The sequence below is a fragment of the Polypterus senegalus genome, chromosome 14 (assembly GCF_016835505.1).
Source record: "Polypterus senegalus isolate Bchr_013 chromosome 14, ASM1683550v1, whole genome shotgun sequence".
NCBI classification, from domain to species: Eukaryota; Metazoa; Chordata; class Cladistia; order Polypteriformes; family Polypteridae; genus Polypterus; species Polypterus senegalus.
The window spans coordinates 71,591,362-71,610,463 of NC_053167.1; the positions used below are offsets into that span (position 1 = coordinate 71,591,362).

The 19,102-nt window shown below is 38.6% G+C and overlaps 1 protein-coding gene across 4 annotated transcripts in view; it reads left to right on the forward strand.

The window, feature by feature from the left end:
- The first annotated feature begins 9,746 nt into the window (after positions 1–9,746).
- The window catches only part of evi5a (ecotropic viral integration site 5a), a 227,267-nt gene continuing 217,911 nt past the window's right edge, over positions 9,747–19,102 (forward strand). For 2 of the 4 annotated variants that reach the window (XM_039734777.1, XM_039734775.1), the window contains exon 1: positions 9,749–9,915. The gene's annotated coding sequence lies outside the window, so the exon portion shown is untranslated. Of the gene's footprint in view, positions 9,916–19,102 lie in introns of all 4 variants that reach the window. The other 2 variants (XM_039734778.1, XM_039734774.1) reach the window with 2 other exon arrangements.

Genomic DNA, 19,102 nt, shown 5'->3' on the forward strand with positions numbered 1-19,102 from the left:
CAGGCCTCTCCTTCCAGTGCCTGCCTTCTTTGGGCCGCCTCCACTCTTCTCCAGCAAGACTTCGTCCACTCCTCGCCCGACTCCAGTCCTCGAATGAAAGGAGGCGGCCCCTTTTATACAAGCCCGGAAGGGCTCCAGGTGCTTCCCGACATTCCTCCGCGGACACTCCCCTGTGTGGTGGAAGTGCTGGCTGCGCACCCGGAGGCCCTCCGGGTGTCCCCAGTCTTCTTCCCCCCAGCACTTCCTGGTGTGGCGGAAGTGCTGAGGCCCAGGGCTTCAAAGGCATGGGGGCGCCCCCTAGCAGCGACCATGGGCCCCCGCAGGGTTGAGCTTCCAACCTTTGTACCCGTGGTCCCCAGTGTAACAAGGGCAGTTGCCCCCTTGAGGTCTGGAGGAGGTCCTCCTGGACGTCCCGGCTGAGTACCACCCCTAGCCCCGCTTGGGTAGCCCCCCCCCAGCCACCTGCCACAAAATATATTAGGCAACTGAAGATTCAGTTACAAAAATAAATATATGGGTTTGGGAAGTTTAAAACCTTTTGTTTTGAAAACCTTTAAGGGAAAATGCAACTTGTGGTACAAAAAGAAAAAAGGCAATTATTTTCTGGCCGGGTGGAATTTAATCTCTTCTGCAATATACATTTTCAGTCCTTAAAATAGCCTATCGAATGAAACTCAATATGCTCCTAATGGTAGAAAAGTGTAAGTTGTGTTCTGAGATTTTTCGAGTAAGGAGCGCTGATGTTTTAAGCTAAGGTTGTTTAAGCTCAGTATTCATGGTTGGCCACATGTTGCATGTTGATTAGTACATGCAAGAATTTCACTGTACTTTATGTAACAATAAGGATGCTGTAATGAACAATGAATACTAAAATGCCAAAGGGAAATCTCCAGATACAATACTTATAAGATCAAAGCTTATGAAAATGAAGCCACAAAGCTAAGTGAACATTCACTAAGTGCAACACAAAGGCTGTGAAATAGTAAAAATGGCTTATCACTGAGGTTCAGAGGTCTCTGTCAGGTCAACATGGACAAACAGTGCTGACGTGTACTCTGGGAAACCCAGTTCAGGACTGATAATGCACATGGCAGTTACTCTGAGTCAGCAGTCTATGTCCTCATATTTATCCATCTACTGATAATTTCCTTAACTTGCTTATAAAGGTCAGAGCAAGTTCTGGCAGTAATAAACACAAGACAGGGGTCTGCCATGATCAATATACCAATCAGTTCTCTCAACACAAATACAGTGTAGGATAACTGAACGGCCTAATGTTATATTAACTACCAATTACACACTAATTACAGAAAGCAGGGCATAGCTGCATGTTAATGAAACAGAGAGAAAGAGGGTTGCAAAATAAAAGAACAGGCACAGAAACCTAAAGACTGAATTGGACTGGCTGTGGTTTCTCAATAGCACAGTTCACTAGATTAAACATTAGAGGATGGAGTCTGCTTGTTAGGCCATAACGTGACCCAATGCCTTAATAGATGACAGTGTTTGAGAGAGTACATGTATATAGACAAATAGGACTTTTATAATAATTGTAATCTTTGGTAAAAATCTCCAAAGAGAAGTTAAACATGATGAGAGCATCATGAAGCATGCATGTCTTGTACAACACAGAGATTGCTGCGGATGTAACTGCGAATGATTAGTCCCTATAGCTATTTTTTATGTGTCATGCCCTGGATCAATGTAAATTTTGGGCAGCTTTGTTGGCAAAGGAATTGAAATTCAAATTAGTGTAGAACCATCATGGATTTGTACACTTTTTATAAGTCTATGATTTCTTGTATTCACCCATTGCCTCTGGTGTTAACCAAAAGACCTTTACAGTGTCTGAAACAAACTCTCAGTATAAACTCTCATGGACAGACAAGTGGTATTATAAGAATGCATCATATGTCATTCAGTAACAAATAAAAAGCATTAACATGGGTAGATGTATTCATTTTCATGAATCATCATCTTTCTATATAAATTTGTCGGGTGTCCTTCCGTCCCGTGAGTGCTACGCAGGCACGAAGTTTCACACACGCCCCGTCCATTTTGCAATGCACGATGGGATTTGTAGTTTCGTTTTTCCAGGTAAAAGATGATTTTCTACTACAGACTGTGTGATATCTTCTTCTTCGTTCTTACTATATAAAAGCGGTCGGGATTGTCCTTCTGTCCTGTGAGTGGAAAGCGTAGTGGTATTCCGCTTATCACAGACTTACTACTTGCAGCTTGCGTTACGAAGCGACATGATGTGAGCAGAGGTCTGGTGCTCCCATCGTTTCCTTGCTTTTGTGCGCGATGCGCTGGAAAAATAGACAAAATTATGTCTCTGGAAATAATTAATGTTGATGGAGTACAAATGCCTCACCGCGTAGTAAATATCAGGGGGGTTCAAAAGGGCGACCTCAATATAGAAAAAAAGTCTAAATTTCATCACAAAATAACAGAAACTACGAGTATTAAAGTAATACCGCTCAAATGCAATATAACCAAATTAATGAGTTTGTATAAAATACCAAATTGATCTACATATTGAATTGCCTTAAGAAGTGGTCAACTTAAAAGTTGGTCGCCTTAAAAGGCGGGTCAGCCTAGTACAGCATAAAAATCTCAAGTCTGCTTAATCCACTTCAGATTCACAGTGGGTTTAAAACAAAGGTTCTCAGCTTTAGTCCTGGTGTGCCACTGTGGCTACAGGCTTTCAATCCAACCACATTCACAGATCAGTGGGTCACTCTTATGTCTCATCAATCTAGTTATTTAGGTGGTCTTCTTTGTTTTCTTATTCTGTCGTCCAAACAGTGCTCTAGTATGTGTTTATGTGTGAAGCTGGCTAGAACGAAAACCTGCAGCCACAGTGATACCCCAGGACCACTAGAATGGGGTGCAAGGCAGGAACCACCCCTGGAATGGTCACACAATGTACTTTAGTTAATTTTAATTTATCATCTTATTTTAGATGTACAAAACATGATGAAACATTTGCCACCTAACAGGAGAATTTTAAAATTGTTTAAAAAAGAGCTGAAACAGAGAAGTATTATAAAGTGCTTATTTAATGAGCTGTGTTTTATCTGTGCATTATTTTTTATATTGTAAATAATGAATATCAGAATTTTTTATTGGCCTAAGACAGGGGTCCTCAATCACAGTCCTGGAGGGCCGCAGTGGCTACAGGTTTTTGTTCTAACCTGGTTGCTTAATTAGAAAGCCATTCTTGCCAATAATTTAATTTCATAGCTTATTAGGCCTTTAACTCTGCTATGACGGGTAATTCTCATATCCTCGATTTTCTTGCCCTTTCTAAGGATATCATCCAAATGATTTGAAGGCTAAAATGGAGGAATAATTCTCAGTCCTTCACTTTTTTCTCTTTAATTTCCTTCCAATTGTTTAATTAAACCCAATAGTGCATGATAAATACACACTGGTGTAAATGGTATCAAGCTAAATGGAGAAATGCTGCTCTCTTTTGTCATTTTCATGTTATTGCTAGTTAGGATCAATTAAAAACCGAGAATACAGCTATTTATGACTAGAATAAGCAATAAGGGTTCAAAATCTAAACGAGCGAGACAACTAAAGTGAAGCTGAAGTGTTACTTGAGCAATAAGTGCTTCTGATTAAACAATTGGGTTGGAGCAAAAACCTGCAGCCACTGCGGCCCTCCAGGACCGTGCTTGAGGACCCCTGGCCTAAGATCTAAGGAGAAAAAACATTATGAACTAAGCAATCAAGGAAAATGTTTTATTATCTGCAATGCTGATTGGCAGCACAGAAATCATACTGGGTTCAAACCAGACTTAAGCACCACAAGGCAGGAATTGTACCCACAGTACTATACTTTGTTCACTGGTATACCGTAATATTGTATATGAGAGAATTTCATTTTTATTTTGTTTACTGAATCTGCTTAAAAGGAGATTATAAAAGTTCTAGTGCTTATTTTGTAGTATACTATTTTGAGAAATGACCAATAAAAGCAACAGGTATTAACCCATATTAGATAAATGTAGGGTAGGAGGCTGCGGCTACCCATATGATTCTAGAGACTGAACTCTTTGTGTACCCTGCAGGCAAAATTGCACCACATGCCATCACGAGTTTCCATCCTTGATAGAGCTGGCCGAGGAGAGCTTGTTCAAACATGTTAAACATACCAATTGCTGCAATGAACCAAAGAACACTGCGATGTGTTTACCAGCCTTAGCTGGGAAACAAAAGTAGTAAAAAGAGTTACATTGCTCTTTATATTTAGAATTTTGTGGGAAAAGTAATGGACAAAGATACATTCATTTTCTGATGCATTACAGGGATACAGGAAGTTGGATTCTATTCCAACAAAAAAGCACAGACTACTTGATGATGAGATGCCATCTTTTGCACGACACGCTGCTAAAAGCATCCACACTCATTCTTACCGAGTCAACCAACATTCTTTCTTAGAAGTGTGGAAGGAAACTTTCAAAAATGAATTTGCACTGAGTGCAAGTTACCAGGTGAGCATACTGACATATCATAATTCATGAAAGTGTAAAACATCACTAGCAGAGAAAGGAAAATTGTTGTACTTTTTCAGTACTTTAATCAAAACTGTTTTTCTCCAGAGTGAGGAATGTGCCCGACTGTCTTTATGTTCTACAGACCTTTATGAACCTCTTTTACAACACGCACCTTCTTCAAAGAAAATAATTTTCAGACAAAGGTACAGTAACTGCTATCTGCTATTATAATAAAAGAAGGATAGATGATTCTTGAGTACATATTATACAAATTCCAAATACAGAACATGCTTATGCTCATTCTTTATAAGACAATTCTGAGACAACAGCATGCCTCCATGAGGACATGAGGAAATCGTGGCAATTACAAACAGACAGTAAACTGCTTTCTAATTGTATGTTCTGTAATAATGTTTTAAAGTAAATTAGAGCTATTGCAATCTTTTCTATCCTCTACCAAAGAGATGTTATCATGATTGCAGGACTTTACCATAATTAAATGTAATTAAAGGTGTCACAAAAGCCCATGTCATCACCTAATCTTGGAAAAATGGAAACAGAGCAAGAGTACACCTTTCTCAAATATTACAGTAAGGTGGCACCTACAGGGGGATAACACTGCTCTCAGTGCCAGGTAAGGTCCTTGCTAGGGTCATCCTCCATTGGACCCATGATAACTTGCTCACTTACCAGTGACTGGAGCAGTCTGGTTTTACACATAAAAAGTCTACCATCGACTACATCCTGGCACTGAGGGTTCTCATAGAGTGCAAATGTGAATATCAGCAAAGTTTCTGTTCACCCTTTGTAGACTTTTGTAAAGTGTTTGACTCAGTTGATCAAGCTGCCCTGTGCAACATCCTGAGACTTTGGGTGATCCCCGAAAGTTGATGGATTTCATGGCCAACCTGTACACTGGTACTGTGAGTGCTGTGCAGAGTGGAGGCAAAACCTCTGTATTTTTCTCAGTTGATTCTGTGGTTCCTCAGGGGTGTGTTCTTACTCCTACTCTGTTCAATGCTTACATGGAATGGGTGTTGGGCAGGGGCGTGGGGTAAAGACAGATTTCACTGATCTTGACTTTACCAATGATGCTGTGATCTTTTCTGAGTCAATGGAGGCTCTGATCGGTGCACTCAAGAGATTGAGTGAGGAGTGTGAATGTCTGGACTTGCGAGTTTCCTGGATAAAAACCAAGATCTAGGCCTTTAACTGCCTTTTAAGGCACCTCTTACTGATAAACTGCTCTTGTTTGACCTAGTATTGTATACAACTCATTGGATCAACTGAAGACTTCTAAGACAAAAAAAATCTTTTTTTTTAATTTTTCTTCTGGACTCTGGTGGTAGGACTGTGTTCTTTATTCATGTTCTGGGAAGCAGTTTACTAAAAGGGAGTATTCTGCCACATCTTTCCGTCCATTAACTGGTGTCTGCATTTCAAGAACCTCCATCATCTGCTGTAGACTTGGATTTCCAGGACTATAAGTATTGTCGGGGTTGTTCTCTCTTTGTCGTGTTTATCTATTTGGAAATTTTTTTCATGTGTGCTGTTAATATTTGGGTGTTGACATGGGCATATTATAGGGCTTGGGTGTTGGCCCAATTTTATCTGTTCCTCATCTAGTGGTAACCTCAATGCTGTCCTAGAAGTTAGGGTTTGGAACACATCACACCTTTGCACAAAGTCCTTATTAACTTTTGAAACTCTGAAAATTCCTCAAGTATTCCATTGTTGGCTTAGAGTCTTCATTGCATCTTGTTGACATGTGTTTTGAGCTATCGGTGTGAATGCTTGACTTTCAGTGTAGAATTATGGAAATGGTACCTATTGTTTAAAAATCCTGCACTGTTTAACTTAAAAAATCATGTGGTTCTATTAAGACAACAAGAAAAAAATGTTACTGCCAATTTGATGTTGATATGGTCTGAAATAGGGGTTGCTGTGATTAATCAATGTATTTGAGTGAAAAGTTTTTTAGTGAAATTGCATATTAGATTAGTTGTCACTGCCTCACATTTCATGCTGTTATGCTATGACACTGTGCTGTTTTTGAGGCTAATCATGGCGGCAGCTGCACCACATTCAGCAGAAAAAAACCTTTCTTCCAAATTTCAGGCAAAATCCTTTTCTGTGGTTGTGTATTTATTGTGAGGTGTTCCATATGAACATGTGCCTAGGAAGGAACCTGGATTATAGCAATGGACAAGCCAACAATTCCATAGGTAACCCAGTTTCTCTCTCTTCAATAGTTGTTTAAATGCTCTGAAGCTGGTTAACTTGAGAAATTCATATTAATGACTAATGAAAAGTTAGAGCCAGGGCATTTCTTTGGACAGAATAGATGACTTGTTTGCTATCAAAATTATTAATTATTCTAGAGTCCACATGGTGGAATCTTTCAAATTTTTAGACACAACTATCATAAACAGATTAACTCTCCTCCCACCTCCAAAAAGCCTCGACAATGGATGTACTTTTTACGTCAACTAAAGAAATTATTTCCCAGCCCTATCCTAGTACAAGGCTATAAACTATAACTAAAATTGTGATCACGTTCTTCATTGTTGTCTGGTTTGGTTCAGCAATAGTCTACTCCAAAAATAAATTACAGGGTGATTCATCTCACCCAGGTCATCATTAGCTACAAAAACTCCCGCCTGGTAAACACTTTAGGTCAATTATAACTAAAACTGATAGATAACTAAACATTTTCTTTCTCAGAGCCATAACCCTTGCAAACAGGTAATTTAGACTGTCTTCCTTGCTTATTTGTGTGTTCCGTCATATACTGTATGAAGATGTGATTGTGTGTGTGTATGTACAGTATATGCACATTGTATATGTGTGAGTGTACATACACACTGTACTCACACATTCTTTCATTTGCACATCATTTGCATACCTGCTTTATAGCACTATACCATCATTCTGCATCTGTTTATAATGTATGTTTTTTGACTTATTTATGTTATTGGCATGTGATGTTGTGTTATGCTATAAGAAGCTCAAATGCTATCAAGCTAAATTCCTGTTCAATAAGTACTGGTGAATGAAAGTGATTCTGATTCTGATTAAACTATCACAGCTCCTTAAATCTCAAAGTAGAGGTGAAGGTGAGGCCATTAGAAGTCAGGTTGTCTCGAATGTTTCTGTGTGGTTTATCTAAATCATCAATCGTCAATTGAGCTGCTCACCTCCAAGGGGGAAACCAGACCTAAGATCAATCATCAATGAATCAAGCCCCTTTTAAACTTCCAGGAGAACTTCACACCTCCCTCAAACTTGCCCCTGGTCCACAAAAAAGTTCAGATTTTAAAAACGGCACATTTGTGACATTTATAGGCCTAATATACCGCCATATACTGTATATGTTTACATATGTATAATGTAACTGTTTGATAACTGTAAACTGGAAATGTTGTTAATAAAAATACATTTTAAAGCCATTATTTTTAAGTGTCCAAGTTAGGGTCATAATTTAACCTACTCTCTTTGGAATGTGGAAGGAAAATAAGAGCACTAGGAGAAAAACCTACACAGCAGGAGGAAAAATGAAAAGCTTCACACAGGCATGGAATCACGCTATGGTTCTGCCTGTCTAAAAAAATAGGTAGATAGACATACATTTATATGTATACTACGGGGTCTTTGCCCCCTGCTCACTTTCCTCACCAACCGCTCTGGCGCTCGCATATGGGGATGCAGATGTACAATTTAAACAGATTGTTATTTTCATGGAAATTGTTACATATGCATAATAGAACTATTTTACATTACAGTGAGTAATTAACCATATTAAAAAATAGTAAAACGTAATACAGTACTTCGAAAGTAAATTATGTTTCATGTCATGTTTGAGTTATTCGTTGCATAATACGATTTTATTCTGTTTGGCTTTGAAATTAACACGCAAATACTTTTTAAACTTATACTTTTACTGTAAAACTTCAGTAAAAACAATTTTTTAATTAAATTTTCGTCAATATCGCATTGAATTTTGATTCTGTGTTTGGACTTTCATCGTAACAATGCAACGTATAACTGCCCGTCAGTGAATATAGCTTCTTTCTCTCTAATAAATAAAATTACTTTTTCGAATGTTTATCTCTGAGATTTGTTAATTGTTTTTGCAAAAGCTATTCTAATGGGAAACTGTTAACGTTTTAATACGAATGTCATATCAAGATCTCCTTTGTTGTCTAATGTTATTCCCCGAAGATGTACTACATTACCTTTCTTGGATACATCCTTCTTTCTACATTAATTTGTGCGGAGGAAGACCGGACGGTGTTAATAGTTGTAGATATTTTTCGGGATATTGTAAGTTGATATTTTTATGTTCCGCACGACCACCACCAACTGTTTCAGTATAGTCTATTGATAGGCATTTAACCAATTTGCCGTGTAACTGATCAACATTTTTGTCGTCAATTCGTTTGACTTAATCGTTCCTCGGTGCTAGGATTGCCCGTGTACTCATTTTTACTGTTGATAACCCTTCGTGATGGAATTTTTTAATAAGATTTCGACATAATACGTCTTCTTTAATTGGGAACTTAAAGTGAGGAAAACATTAAAATTCATAAGAGCTGAGAGAGCAAGAACTGTGTCTGTCAAAAGCATTCACACGAATGAGAGGTGAGAGGACCATGTGTGTGGTTGAATATGGTTGAGAGGAGGTTGTGACTTGAAACAATCTCTTGAAAACAAAAGTCTTGTCTCATCCCAGGATTTTTTTATATAATTGATTTATATCAATGTATACATTTTTATATATATATAAAAGACTTTATGACCAATAACTTCCGAACCCCCTTTATTGATCCAACATCCTTGTACCGCACCCCCTCATTTACTATAATATTGCCTTTGATTCCTGTATGTCTAATCATTTTCCTCTGATAATGACACCTGGTAGGTTGTGGAAAGCTCTGGAATGAAAAGCTACAAATATGCAATCAATATCAGAGACCTTCGTTCCATATCTAAATAAATAAATATGAATATATAGTCTATGTACATAAAACAAAATATTTCATTTAAAGGGCTGATTATTCTCGTAAATATTGTGAACCGAAAATGCTTACTACTGCATCCAACCTGTTAACTGCGGGGTAACCTGGCTGGGCCGGTCTGCCCCTTTAAACCCAAGTCACGCCCCTTGTGACGTGACGCGCAGCCGGCGCCTCAAGACGTCATGTTAGGGGAAGGGGCGGGCCATCGCCAACGAGTAGTTTGTGGTGTTTCGAGACGTGGAAAACATAGGAAGTAAAAGAGCTACAAACGACGTCTGAGGCCCTTTGAACTTTATGTAGCTTTGTTGTCGCTATTTTGTGCGTGGACTTCCATACGTTTATGACTAGTTAATGTTTACTGTCGTGAGTCGTAAAACGTTTACAAGGTAAGTCAAAGAAGAGACGCTTCTTTTACTTTTTGTCCTTTCATGGAAAATGTTTGTGTCGCTCGCGAATTTTAGGGAACCTTGCATCCCGTCTCTTTTATGTGCTAAAGGAGGCGCACGGTCACAGAGAAAAAAAGCCAAAATCGGCTCACACTGTTTATGTAAGTTGATATATTTGTCAGCTGTTGTGTAATGGAGTTAAGCAGATCCACAGTGAAATTCGAGGTTGAAAGAATCTTTGGCGCAGTTGCCCGGTTAGATATGAGGGTGTCTTATCCTGATATTAGGCCAGTATGTTTTAAATGCTTCATTGTGAAGTGAAGCTTTGCTGCAGTTTATAAATGTTTGAGTGCAAAGTATCTCGCGTTCGAGGTTTCGGCGATGTGGGTTACTGTTAGTGCTATTGGTTGCTCTGTCTCGTTTGTCTAATAATTTTGACACGTTTCGCTGTTCTCTTGTCTCCTCCCATTTCTGGATAAGATTGTGCTGAAAAGTGCAGAACAAGAAAATGTAATATGTGAAGGTTAGAAAGGCTTTCTAGAGTTAAACGACAACTTATTAAACTGCACACCAAGCTTTTATTTATGTATTCATTTATTTTTGGAAATTGCCAATTTTGCTGAGGACTTCAAAGTTTATTGAAGTAAAGTTAAATGTATCTTTTACTTTTGAAAAGTATCTTTAAAAAAAACGGAGTTGGCCTTTTCTGTGGACTGTAGTCCGCAAGACTGCTAACCGCTCAAGGGCAGGATATGGCTCGAGACATCAAATGATTGTGCTTTTAAATGACCTATTCTAACCTGCATAATAGCAGGTTAACCTGTTGGTACTTGAAACTGGTGTTGATAGGAAAAGAACCTACTGGGCGTATGTGCCTACAGGATAAACTTGATTATCTGCAAGATTCTTTTTACATGGTACGTATTGCGAAAAATCCATTAAAACTTCAAATTCAATAGGATGAGTTTTGTATGCTGTACAAAATTTTGTATGAACTTCACAACGATTGAGCCTAAGTTCAGTCCATTAAAATGTGCTTTGAAGTTTTAATTTAAACATGGTCAGAAACTTTGTTTTAAAAGTCTAATGCGTGTGAAACGGGGCCTTTTCTAGCTTTTTGGGGACTCTATGCAAGTTTTTTTTTTATTTTATTAAATTAAAAGCTACGATTAGGGGAGCTCAAATCCTTTAAGATGATCCATGGCGATGCATCAGTCTACATTTGTAAATCTAAATTTTAAATTAATAATCTCAATTTGGCAAATGCAATTTAAAATTACAAAAAATGTAAACAGTAAGGCTTCTGTATATCCATAAATTCAACAGATGCCTCGTTTTCCTCAAATTTTCAATTGTTACACTAATTCAGAATAAATAACTAAACATTGCAATATACAGTACAGTGTCCTTTTAGAACATGCACCCAATTTCAAAGTTGTCACTTTCAGACTTCTACTCTGGTAAAAGTCAAAGTATGAATTCAAATTGTTTACTCAAGTAAGAGTATAAAAGTACATGTTCTTAAATTTACTTTTGAGTATAAAAGTAAACATTTTCTTTAGTTGAAAATTGCTCTGATTAAGAAAGATGTTTAACAATGAAAACAAACATGCATTAAGTGCTTTAGTTACAAACAAATCTGTCAAGAGGTCCTATAAATCATCTGATATCATTACCAATAATAGCCTATATAGCTGTTTTTGTCTTGTATATAAACGTCTATGCGTGGAAGTGTGTGTGTGTGTCTGTATGTCTGTCTGTCCGTCCCGGAGGTGTGAGGGTACAGCATGACTCTCAAAGAAATCGACTCTGTCGCCAAAGTGAAACTGCCAACTAAAGAGAAACTTGCTTAGCCGCTAATACACAACCAAGGTGAGCACATTGGCAAAACAATCTAAGAGGAGAGAGAAACTCGCTTAGCCGCTGATAGACAATGGAGGCGAGCACATTGGCAAAATGAAACCGCAGAGGAAAGAGAACCTCACTTAGCTGCTTAATGCACAACTGATGTGACTGATTGAAGTGCCAGAATCCATAGTTTATAGAAGCCCCGGCTTTTTACAGTATGGGTTTACACAGCTATTTGTCAACGCATAAATAAAAATCTATTTTGCATGCTAATGTAATCACCATTAACTTAGTAGCCTATCCCAATAATGTTATTGAAAGATCATATTTCTCTAATATTCATTATTTAATTGATTTTTAGTTATTTTAATAATGTATATTTCCAAATGGCAGATCAATCAAAAGTTCATGTGAGCACACTTGTCTCTATACGTTTTTTAAGATTGGAGTGTAAATTTTGAACTCTTATCACAGCACAGCAAACCATCTGGCAATGGCATGTATTGATGTGCCATCGTGGAGAAGTTGGACTATCTGTGTGATTGCAATGACACTGACCGGAGCCAAATGCAAAGCTAGTAAAAAAACAGTCGGAAAAGACAAGGAGGGAAAAATGTCAGTGGCCTCCACCTGTTAAACCATTCCTGCTTTGGGGGTCGTCTCATTGTTGCCCCTCTAGTGCAGCTGTTGTTAATTTCATTAACACCAAAGCAGCTGAAACTGATTAACTAACTGGATCTTTTTTGAGCAGTATATCAAGAAATGGCTCGGCCTGGAATTATCCATGTCTTGTCTATCGCCTAAATGATATTTCATCTAGCTTTTACTTCATGACAGCTGAACTACAAGAGGATTTTGGACTGCTGCATCTCTGGAATGAGATTAGACAATTGAAGTGGTTTAGGCCTGTAGTTCAAATAGGATGTTACAAGGCAGTGAGAGAATACCATCAAAGTATCATAGAAATTCTCTTGAGTAATTTGGGAAACACTGGAAACTGCCCTAGAGACCTTGGCAAATACTGGTGAGGATGCAGTGCACTGATCTGTTCAGTTAGGCATGTTGCCAAGTAATGTGGTCAATTCCGCCAATGCTTGGCCCTTGTTTTGAATCTTAATCTTAGTATTCTTAGCAAAGCCAAAGTGGGAAATATAATGTCAGATTCAGTTGACCTTTTAGTGGTATTGTAATTCTTATAGTGAATACAATTTGGTGGGGACCTGCAAACTTGGATCATGTTGAGGGGAAATACAGGTTCATGGACTGAGCTTATGACCGAAAGATTCCACATAATGAATATGCTGAATATTACCATTATGTCACACAGATATGTCATTTCTAACTTTGATTTTTAAATGCACGTCAATTCAATTATACGGCCTAATGTTCTTTTTCTCCTCATGTTGGTCTACTTGATTATTTCAGTGACAACACTCTTAAGTTGGTTTGACAGGCAACTGTGTTTTAACAAATCTATATCTGGGTGATTCTCAAGTGTTCGCAAGCCATGAGATAGAGGATTCCTGTGGCATGTCCTGGGGGTTTTTCCAAGTATCTTGTTCCTGGTTCACATCCTTTAGTCCTTGCATATTGTCAGATTCCTTACTCTACCCTGCAGGGTCTGCCCCACAACTATGTGCAGAAATTTGTTGGTCATCACAGTTCCATTGTTTTTCCTTCAGTTAGGCATGACTTGGCACATAATTATTTTTGATAAGTGAGAGGTAGACTGAAGTGTAAATTTACCCCTTTATGAACTGGACATTAGTAATGGAGAAGGATTGTGCACAGCTGCCAGATTTAGGGACAGTGGTGGGTCCTTTTTTCTCCCCAGTCCAGCCCACTGATTGTCTTCTGAAGCACACTTCTTCACAAAGAGCATTTTTCTTCTGGACTCTGGTGGTAGGACTGTGTTCTTTATTCATGTTCTGGGAAGCAGTTTACTAAAAGGGAGTATTCTGCCACATCTTTCCATCCATTAACTGGTGTCTGCATTTCAAGAACCTCCATCATCTGCTGTAGACTTGGATTTCCAGGACTATAAGTATTGTCGGGGTTGTTCTCTCTTTGTCGTGTTTATCTATTTGGAAATTTTTTTCATGTGTGCTGTTAATATTTGGGTGTTGGCATGGGCATATTATAGGGCTTGGGTGTTGGCCCAATTTTATCTGTTCCTCATCTAGTGGTAACCTCAATGCTGTCCTAGAAGTTAGGGTTTGGAACACATCACACCTTTGCACAAAGTCCTTATTAACTATTGAAACTCTGAAAATTCCTCAAGTATTCCATTGTTGGTTTAGAGTCTTCATTGCATCTTGTTGACATGTGTTTTGAGCTATCGGTGTGAATGCTTGACTTTCAGTGTAGAATTATGGAAATGGTACCTATTGTTTAAAAATCCTGCACTGTTTAACTTAAAAAATCATGTGGTTCTATTAAGACAACAAGAAAAAAATGTTACTGCCAATTTGATGTTGATATGGTCTGAAATAGGGGTTGCTGTGATTAATCAATGTATTTGAGTGAAAAGTTTTTTAGTGAAATTGCATATTAGACTAGTTGTCACTGCCTCACATTTCATGCTGTTATGCTATGACACTGTGCTGTTTTTGAGGCTAATCATGGCGGCAGCTGCACCACATTCAGCAGAAAAAAACCTTTCTTCCAAATTTCAGGCAAAATCCTTTTCTGTGGTTGTGTATTTATTGTGAGGTGTTCCATATGAACATGTGCCTAGGAAGGAACCTGGATTATAGCAATGGACAAGCCAACAATTCCATAGGTAACCCAGTTTCTCTCTCTTCAATAGTTGTTTAAATGCTCCGAAGCTGGTTAACTTGAGAAATTCATATTAATGACTAATGAAAAGTTAGAGCCAGGGCATTTCTTTGGACAGAATGGATGACTTGTTTGCTAAATGCACTTGTCAGTTGCTGCTATCATTATTTGTAAGTGTGCTTAAGTAATATAGTTTTTCAGTATATAGGCTAGCAAAACACAATATAGTTCATCCCCGAAATACATGTGGGTTACGTTCCTAGAGCACCTGCTAATTATGGATGTGGATAACAATAAAAAAGCCTATTTTTATAGTTTAAACCCTAAATATGCCCCCCAAAACCGTTTCATTTCAACCTCAGCTTAATACATTACCTAAAAAAAAAGAATGTAAAGGTAAACCCATATAATGTGCAGTACTGTACTGCTATATCTCCTGCAGTGCTAGAATGTAAAATACCGATGTTACCGCTATATGTACTGTAATTAATGCAAGCGTGTTTTCATTGCCAGAATCCTTAGAAGGTTTGGGGCATTTCAGTGGCATCTTTGGGCTTTAACTCGTAAACTGCCACATACTTAGGGGTTAATGCATCCCTGGACACCAAATACTTTTTTGCTGCACTTTTTCAATAAACGCCACAATTCACAAAGAAAAAGTGAAATTTTAATGGAACACATTTCTTTTCATGGAAAGAGCATCACAATTACTGCAACACTGATCATTTTACACACTGCTAATGACCTGTAAAAAAACTACTTTTAAAAACTACTGGAACAATATGTACAAGGTGCAGCTGATGTCATTGATGAATTCAGTAAATCACTGAGCCACCTGTGCTTGAACTTGCTTCACGCAAGCACACAGAGGCCAACACTGATGCTTACAGGCTAGTCTAGTACAGTGGCTCAATCCCAGGGACGGTGAGGCTGCAGGGGACAGGCAGTGGTCTTGAGCTGGCTGCTTGGCGAATGTACGGCACTGACTGATCAGCTGCGGCGTGTTGGTAAATTGCACTGGAAACCGTCTTTAGCTGGTTGCGACGTTCAATGAATGTATGTCGCTGAATATACTCGGTTCCTGCGTGCTGGCAAATGGCACTGGGAAACAACTATAGCTGGTTGCGGCGGTTTAAAGGTTAAGAAGAAGAAGAAAACGGAAAACACAAGAACACTCAGCTGCAGATGTGTGGCAGGGCAGCAATCAATCAGCAGCAAGGAGAAATGAATAACTCTGTAGCGGTCCGGTGCCGCTAAGATTGACGCCGTCGAAGACGGTGATTTATTTTTATGTTGGAGATTCCAGGATGCACCCAGCCTTGGCCCGACCTGCACTCGCTCACAAATAGAGACAAAAATAAAGCAAACTGGTAATCAAACAGCAAATAAGGCATGTAATGAAAACGATACCACCCCTGTTCCCCTTATGGTAATTATACATTAAATACAACAAAACACACACAGTCAAGTCCATGAAAAATGGCAACAGATGAAATGTAATAATGAAAATAGTCCAGAGATCCGCACGTTGAATGGGATTGTAAAGATAGTCTTACCGTTAGTTCCTGAAATGGTGAAGATGGGTGGACGGGTTCAGGAGCACTCCTTTATTCGCAGGATGGTCATGAATCCACTTGCAGTCCTCATGTACATAGGCAGATGGCAGACAATCCAGACCCCAACCACGAAATGATCCAGGACAAAACGAGTAAGTACAGGTAACCCAACAGAAGGCAGGCAGATGGACAGGAACTTGAAACACAAATTACAAAAACTTTTTTTTTTTTTTTCTTTTGGTCACTGGCTCCCTTTTTTTTTTAAAAGCCGTGCTGACATCCTTTGACCCCAACAGCCCCTGCACCTTTAGCAGAAAACAAATCAGAGCCACGGCAGAGACTGCTGGGAGTTGCAGTTTCAGATTCTAGTAAGAGTACAACACTCTCTTGGATTGGCTACTTTCACCATCCCAAGCCGCAGTTTCCTCTAAGGTTGTTTCCTGTTCTCTCTACAGTGCAGTATTGCTATGAAGAAAGCCATAAAAAATTACAGAGGATATTTGCTGTTTCCACTAACAATTATTAGGTTCCAAGGAACAATCTGCAAATGACTGAGGCTGCGAACTCTGCACCGCGCCTTCACGGGGGTCTACTGCAGTCTGCTAAATGCACTTTCTACCTTTATTTTGGGCATAGTTGCATTTTCACTTTTTGACAGATATTTATGCTAGGACAAGCAACTTGACACTCTGTCATCTCATGGATCTGAAAGAAAGAAAACTACAGTATATACTCACATATAAGTCTGGCTTTGAAACCCGAAAAATTGATCATAAAATCAGACCCCGACCTATATGCCCGTTCAAAAATGTGACCCTTAAAATTTTAATTATTATTTTTTTTAATATCTTCCTACCTCCTCCAATCTCACACTAGTTTATCAGACTCATCAAATTTTGTTGCACCAGTGTAGTTACCAATTTCTTTTGCCACTTCAATGACTTTTAATTTAATACCAGATTCATATTTTCTTCTGATTGAATGCTCCATCATAGATAAGGGATGCTCTTCCAATAAAGGTGTATGAGGGTGGGAGTTGCACAAAACAGTGCAAATGTTGCTTCGGAATAGTTTGGGTATTATTGTGTGGTCACGTAGGCACAATACATGGAAGAAAAAAAAAGGCAGTGTGCTCCATGGTTACTCTCTTAGGTGGGTGTTACCATATCATAATCTCTTTGACCAATAGAGTGAGTTTTTTGCATTCAACTTATACAACCGACATTATAAAATACTGGAAATTATATGGTAAAATCGAGCCTCGACTTATCCGCGGGAGAACTTAAATGCAAATATATATGGTACTTATCAGCGGCTGTCAAAAGCAAGCTTCAATAACACCCTGTATAAACACAGGTTAGCTTTTATAAAGTTGTTTTTAGGTTATTTTCTCTAATTATTAACTTGTAAATAAATCACATTCAGAAAGCGATCAGGTTAAATAAATAACTTGTTCTGTCAGATGTATTTTTTTTAAGCTTGTGAAGTTGACACAGTTGACACCAACTGACAGAGCTTGTGGCACAGTAATTATACAGCTGTCCACTTGCAGTGGAGTTGCTGCTGCTGCTGGGAAGAGGGCTGTTTTTGAAAAGAAACACAACTTCTGCTTAGTTTAGATTGTAAATGCTCAGATCAAATTCCTCAAAATTCTGGTTTTAACGTTAAGTTCTGAATATGAGCAAGTCTTAACTAAAATGGTTCTGGATGTTTTCCACATTCTCCAGTTAGTGTGGACAGCCTGATTAATGTCCAGCCACCTTTGCATCACCAAAGAGCCACATGTTAGTTATACGGAATGCCACTTGTAAATTGTTGTGCAGTGTAAAGGTGAATTCGTATTGTGCAGAACATTTTGCACATATTTTATGGATTATGAGTGCATACTTACATGTGAAGCTACTGATTAAGATATCTAATTTAGTTATTTTTGAAATAGTGAAAAATTTCCAGTAAATAACACATGTTCATATATCTATACACTTGTACATCTTTCCCATGCTGAGAGCAATTACAAAAAAAGAATTTAAAATGAACAAGTGGATTTACATGTGCATTTTCATCATACTTCACTAATTCTCCAACTTCCCGTGTAGGTAGAAGGCTGAAATTTGGCAGGCTTATTCCTTATAGCTTACTTACAAAAGTTACGCAGGTTTCATTTCGAAATTCTACACGTAACGGTCATAACGGTCGACAACGTCCGCCATGTTGAACTTTCTTATTTATGGCCCCATCTTCATGAAATTTGGTAGGCGGCTTCCTTGCGCTGACCAAAACCAATGTACGTACTTATTTCGGTGGTATGACGCCACTGTCGGCCGTCATATTGAACTTTTCAACGGTCTTTGTTACTTATGGGCCCATCTTCAAGAAATTTGGTATGCGGGTTCCCAACGCTAACTGAATCCTACTTACGTACATATATATATGTCCGTAGCTTGCAGCTTGGTCACCGTGTGAGGCGCCGTTGGGTCCCCCATCTCAACACCTCCCACGTTGTTGGCTGCCTTCCTATATAATGCTGTCCGTCGCTCCAGTCTCTATATTCCCTTCCTTGCTTCGCCACGGGATTCACGTCTCCCTGCTGATAACTACAGCCTTTTTATTTAATCCACGGCTTCTCTGCTGTTTTATTGTTCATTTATTACGATTATAGTTATTGTTTAGGTATTTTAGACTTGCTTTACATTGTTCAGGTACCCGTTTTCCTTTATCATTCCAACCATACCCCCATTAACATGTCTATCGCTTGACAGATGCCGAATGTCTCTTCAACACAAGTTCTACAAACACTGTCGTAATTGAAACAAACCATGAAACTCAAACCGATTATGACAGCAGCAATCCAAGCTGTGAGATTTGAATCAAGATTACTGGTCACATGGCCAACTACGTTGCATGCTCAAGAGTAAGCTCAGTGCACAGCTTGGTCATATTACAACCAGAGGGCTGAACTCACAATGTGGTATACAAAGAGATCCTTAACAAATAATTATTGGTAT